The sequence below is a fragment of the Carassius auratus genome, unplaced genomic scaffold, assembly GCF_003368295.1.
Source record: "Carassius auratus strain Wakin unplaced genomic scaffold, ASM336829v1 scaf_tig00214794, whole genome shotgun sequence".
In the NCBI taxonomy this organism is placed as follows: domain Eukaryota; kingdom Metazoa; phylum Chordata; class Actinopteri; order Cypriniformes; family Cyprinidae; genus Carassius; species Carassius auratus.
Window position 1 is genome coordinate 473,372 of NW_020527807.1, and position 6,443 is coordinate 479,814.

Here is a 6,443-nt window from a genome sequence, read left to right on the forward strand (position 1 = left end):
GGGGTACCCCCGAAGCAATCTAAAATAGTCTGAATATAAACACTTATTATAGGTGCACCCTAGTGATTCAGGACAAGCTAAAAACACGGTTTGGAAAATGGATTCATGTTATACTTGCTTATTATATAAATTTTTTCTACATTTTGAACACAAACAAAGTTACGGACCGCAGCTCTGATTGGTTGTTTTCTTACTGGGAGCGCTCTGTAACTGCAAATGGCAATAGGACCACTGGGAGGAGCCAGAGGAGCTTGATTTATTCACAGATTATCTGTCTCATATTCTACTGTCAGGACATAATGACAGGTTTAACAAATATGTAAAAAAAAAAAATTACAAAAGTTACCTACTGCAGCTTTAAGTATATAGTTTTTAAAAATTGTGGGTTAAAAGGGGGATGGGTTAAGTAACTTTTTTTTGTGTGGAGATGTATATCTTTTTTTGGGGGGCTGTTTTATATTGGACTGAAACTAAAGGTTTGACTCCAAAATGGAAATATAAGCCAAGTTCTAGAGGAAAATCAACATTAATTCAAGATATTGCTTGACCTGTTATTACTTGGAAAATGAACCTATATGCTGTAAAGGAAAATGCCACCATTTTTCCATATTCCACTATGTTCTTGCCTCAACATAGATGAGTTGGTATGTACCTATTCCGTCTCAGTGCATGCAATCAATTTCTGTTGCACGCGGTACCACTATGCTAGCATTTAGCTTAACACCATTCATTCCTTAGGATCCAAACAGGGATGAATTTAGAAGATACCAAACACAAACTACATAAGTAGTTAAACAAGTAAGTATGGTGACACAAAGTAAACAGTGGCAATTTCCTAAGCAGATAAAAAATTATGAAGTGTTAAAGGGTTAGTGCTCTTCCGTCATACATTATAGTTATAATTTTTTATCCGCTTAGAAAATTGCCACATTTTATTTTGTGCCACCACACTTAGTCGTGTAACTGTCTTTAAATAGGGAAAACATGGAAGTGTTTGGTGGCTTCTAAATTCAACCCTGTTTGGATCCTAAGGAATGAATGGTGCTAAGCTAAATGCTAGCATAGTGGCGCTGCGCGCTAAGCGATTGAATGTGAAGTATGTATCAACTCATCTAAGTTGTGGGAAGAACAGTGAAATATGGAAAAACGGTGGTGTTTTCCTTTAATGAAGTTGTAAATAATGGAAGTTGGTCATGAATCTATTATACAATAGGGAACAGTTGTTATATTTAAGTGTCATTATATGTTGTCATATTTTGTTTTGTTTAAAAAATATTAAATGCATATATATATATATATATATATATATATATATATATATATATATATATATATATATATATTATCAATATAATATAATTTGTTTTAAGGATTTAAGTATGGTTGTCACAGTTTTGGGTAGATATTGAGGTTTACCACCACATATTCTCAAAATGAAAGTATGCTGAAGATCCTTTGTCCATACAGGGACCACTAGGGCATGAGGTCCCCAGTTATCATTTAGTAATCTTTTGTTAGCCTACCAAAACATGTATGTTTCCCATGACACTTAATATAGGATAAGGCATCTGTCACTAAGGATAGTGAGGGCCTCCACTGACAAGTGCCCAGGGACTTTGCAGAACCATATTCTGACCCTGTAACCATGACAAGCTTGTAAAGTCTTTAAAACTGTTTCCGCTGGACATAGTAATCAAGGAAGCTAATAATGTAATCTTAATTATAATTTCAACTTTCAAACACTCTAAAATGAGCTTATTGTTTGATGTCTATTTCTCATTCTAATATATGACAGGTGTTTTTTTTTTTTTTTTTTTTTTTTTTTTACTGTCAGTGTAAATTTGCTTGATTTTTCTTTAAAAAATAACTTTTTGCATTCATACATTTTCTGACTTCACTATTCTGCTTGTATTGTATTATATTGATAATATGGAGGTATCCTACGGGGGGGAATTCTAATATATTAGGAAGCAGTTGTGACAACTGGAAAAAGAGGAATCCAACAAACATAAATATTTAAACATCCAAATTATTAGTGGAGGAAATTACTGAATAAAACAACTTAGAATAGTTTGGCATACATGAGTGTATGAGCATGGTGTACAATATTATAAAAGGGCTTGTTTCTGTTTAAAATGTTTTGTTTTGTTTACTTTAGATCTTACGTCATCTTTCCAAATGGAAATCAAATATAGAAGTGTGTTGGTGGGGGGATTCCAGGAGTTCTCCTTTAAGATAACTGACGAGTTATGAATGAAAAAAGTTCATGTCAGATACATTACTTACAAATGGCACTATATATATATATATATATATATATATATATATATATATATATATATATATATATATATAAATAATATAAACATAACATGCTTATATACCAACAATATACTGATTCCAACTTCAAATGGAAGTTTGGTGGTCTGTTGTACATTATGGTAGTGTTCATAATGATTGGGTTTTTTAGGTTAACTGTTAACTGCTGTTCCTCTCCTTTTAAGAATTCATTTTAAACCGTTATTTAATAATAAGACTTAAAGTTAATTAAAGTTAGAATTGTTACAATGGATTTCTCTTTTCTTTCACATGGTACCCACGTTATGCCTGTAATTCATTCCAGTTTCACTGATATTCACCACTGAGAATTCAAATGACATTTAACTTTATCAAAAAGCTTTTCATCTACGGTATATCGGAAAATAGAATAGACAGTTTAAAGTGAAATAATCATAGGCCTAATCATAGATCACAGATTAATAAAGATAATATTCATTAATTGATAAGCTAATGTATTACTGGAAGCAATATGGTAATTTAATTTGTGTTTCACTGGATAATGTAAAAGGGTTGTATGGTTCTCTATATCCTCATAATGTATTACTTGAGTGGTGGGTGTGTAATGAACTGAAACAGCAGTCCAGCCTTTTTGTGGGTGGGTAAGGATACATTTAAAGGGATGAACGCCCTTAGTTCTTCGTATCTTGTCAGGACAAGAAAGTAAAATGGGTCATATTTATGTAAGTACATTAGAGTAATACTAATGAATATCAAATTAATTTGTAATTATTTTCTTTTGTAAATGTAACTGAACATCCCTATGGTAATTAATTATACTAGTGAACACTCAATTTCTCTTTGCATACAATGTACTTACACTGTATATTTTAAGAAGGTACTGAGTAATATTAGGTAACTACTTGGACTTAAAATGGATTAAGGTAAGTTTGTGAAATTCTTTAAAAATAATGGTTCATGAACTGCCTCATAATTTTCAAATGTAATAAAGTATTTAACAAGGTAATATTTGTAAAATGTAAAATAATGTTTTTATTTTGAATGTAATTTAGATTTTATTTTATTCTTTATGAAGAAAATTACTTTCCGTAATTCTTTGTTTTACAATATTTTTATTTAAAAAGTCACTGTTTATGTAACATATTGTAATATAGTTAAAGTTTACTGAATGTAAGTATCTTGATTTTGTGTGCTTTGTCTGGGTAATACTGTGCTTTGAATCTTTAGGATGTGTCAATATGCTGCAAAGACTGATTTGGATAAACTTTAAATCATTTTGTGGTTTTCCACATTTGTTATGAAAAAGTACAGTGTTACTGGATACTGAAATGTATTTATTTAATGTTCTAGAAATGTTACAGTGTTGAACATCACCCGGCTCTATTACTGATGCTACTATTACCCACTGACACATCGACAGTAGAAATACTCACTTACCAGCACGAGGACCCGCTCACAAGGCAGATACTCACATGCACACTCTGCCCCCCTGGAACCCACATGAGTAAATACTGCATTGCAACTGAGGACACCATCTGCTTGCCATGTCCAGAGGACCATTTCACACAGTTCTGGAACTACTTACCAAAATGACTGTATTGCAGCACTTTCTGTGTAGAAAATCAGTACATTGAGATAGAATGATCTACTACTAACAACAGGATTTGCCAGTGTAAAGAAGGTTATTTTTGGCAAGCTGACTTCTGCATCAAGCATGCAGAGTGTCCATATGGATACGGCGTCAAGCATGATGGTATTATAGACGTTTCTGGGGTTATGATTTTTTTTGTGTGTGTGTGTGTTTTTTCTAAGTTGCGTGAAATGCTTTTTAATTTGTCTATAGGTACCTTACATGATACAAAATGTGAGAGGTGTGTGTGAGGCACCTTTTCTGCTGTCACATCCTCGACATCGCCTTGCATAAAGCACACCGACTGCAAATCGATCGATCTTGATGTGGTACCGAGGGGAACCAGCTGGCATGATAACATATGCTCAACATGCAAAAATCTCCAGAATGCTGGTAAATTTTCTAATTTGCCATTGATTGTTGTCAAGTCATACATAATTCATATAGTAAAAAGTGGTAACAGTCAATTGTTACTGGAGATTTTACTTTTGTTGGTTTAAGATAATTGGGTTGATTTAATGATTTAAACTAATTGGGTCTGGTTCATTCAAGGCTATTAAACCTTAGGCTACTTACTTGAATACATCTTTAACACATCAAGCACATTTCATTTAAAAAAAATTACCTCATCAATTTTTTGTTTAATCAAATTTTGTATTTGGTACAACTTTGTGGTATTCTGACCTGCAGAGAACAGCAGAGTTTATAAAAGACATTTACAAAAGCATACATTCTGCTAAGATTCTCTGGTGCACCCACCTTGGTCAATTACAGGCTTCCTTCCTAAAGGCCACTAAACAGAAATTTTGTTGATGTGGATTGTGTTGCTTGTGAGTGTACGTTGTGCCCTTTTCTCTTGATGTGAGAAGCATTGAACAACAAATAAACAACTTTTTTGAATGTTTAAAAAAGTTGTGCTTTCATATATAACCAGTACTAGCTGGCAAAATGAAGCACTGGTGCATTTTTTTTATTTTTTATTTTTTATAATGGAAACAGTAAGTAGGTGGTGTAGGCAAAAAACTGAATAAGTTTATCCAATACAGAATACAAGGCTTCATCTCCTCATATGTCCACACTGTCTGAAAATGCAGCATTAATAAATCCAGTTCAGTAGGAGTTGTGACAGAATGAAAGAGTCACTATAAATGCCATGGTTCATTTTGGGAGTTCCTCCAGAGTGTAGCTTGAATTATCTTCTAGTGGTTCAGAGTACCACATTTCACTTATCTTCCGCCATGCTAAACAAGTGCAGAAACCATTACAGGGAGTTCAAGCAGCTAGCTTACCACAACTGGAAGCAAGAATGTTTCTGAGTATTTTAACTGGAAGTCACATGACAACTGGTAGGTAATATGAGGCTTTGGTCACTAAGCCATTAAAAATTGCCCTTTGGTCACGCATTAGACTTGTTCCTCTTCCCTTTTTTGTATGTGTGTCTCTTTGTCCTCTTCTCTAGTGTTATTGAGCTAACTTATTTTTTAAACCAGCAGGGGAACTCCATGTTTAGTTTACACTGTTCATTTGTGTGCTCTTTTTTGGCCTCAGGCCTTTTCTAAAATTAAAATGTAAAAAAAGTGAAAGCGATATTTTTACAGCAGGACTTTCCCCATGAAACAGACCTCAGTTGCAGTTACATGTGGACCAGCTTTCTGCCAAGGTTCTTTCAGGGATAGTCTTGGTTCTTGGTTCTTTAGACTTTCCGATTGCAGACAGACACTTTTGACTAATAATAAGTAAAAGTGTGAAAGTGAAAAAGTGAAAGTGAAGTGACATTCAGCCAAGTATGGTGACCCATACTCAGAATTTGTGCTCTGCATTTAACCCATCCGAAATGCACACACACAGAGCAGTGAACACACACACACTGTGAGCACACACCCGGAGCAGTGGGCAGCCATTTATGCTGCGGCGCCCGGGGAGCAGTTGGGGGTTCGACGCCTTGCTCAAGGGCACCTAAGTCGTGGTATTGAAGGTGGAGAGAGAGCTGTTCATGCACTACCCCCCCCCCAATTCCATCCGGCCCGAGACTAGAACTCACAACCCTTCGATTGGGAGTCCAACCCTCTAACCATTAGGCCACGACTTCCCGATTAATGATTAATTACACTGTTACTACAACTACTGGAGCATTTGGTTCTATTTCACATAATTGTGAACTATTCCACATGTTAATTTTGAAATGTAATGTACAAGTTAAAACAATAGCTGAATTATATATATAATTATAACTAGGTGTATGTAAACTTTCGACAATAAGCACATTAAAAACTGACCTGGCCAGATCTGCTCTGAGATGGCTGAGGAGGAAAGCACTCACACTGCTGCAATTATCCAAATGATGACAAAATGTCAGCATTTGAACAAACCAGATGCCCCCAAGAAGATATTTCTGTCACAACCAATAGTGGAGGCTTGCAGAGAGAATAATTAAAATCCTGTAAAGAGTGTCTCCAGTTATTGCTGATTCAAATCAACACTCAAGTGGTGACAATACATTTTTTTTTAAGTAATT

At 34.5% G+C, this 6,443-nt stretch overlaps 1 pseudogene; it reads left to right on the forward strand.

The window, feature by feature from the left end:
- Nucleotides 1–3,284: 3,284 nt before the first annotated feature.
- Nucleotides 3,285–4,813, forward strand: LOC113092972 (tumor necrosis factor receptor superfamily member 11B-like; annotated as a pseudogene).
- Nucleotides 4,814–6,443: the final 1,630 nt, after the last annotated feature.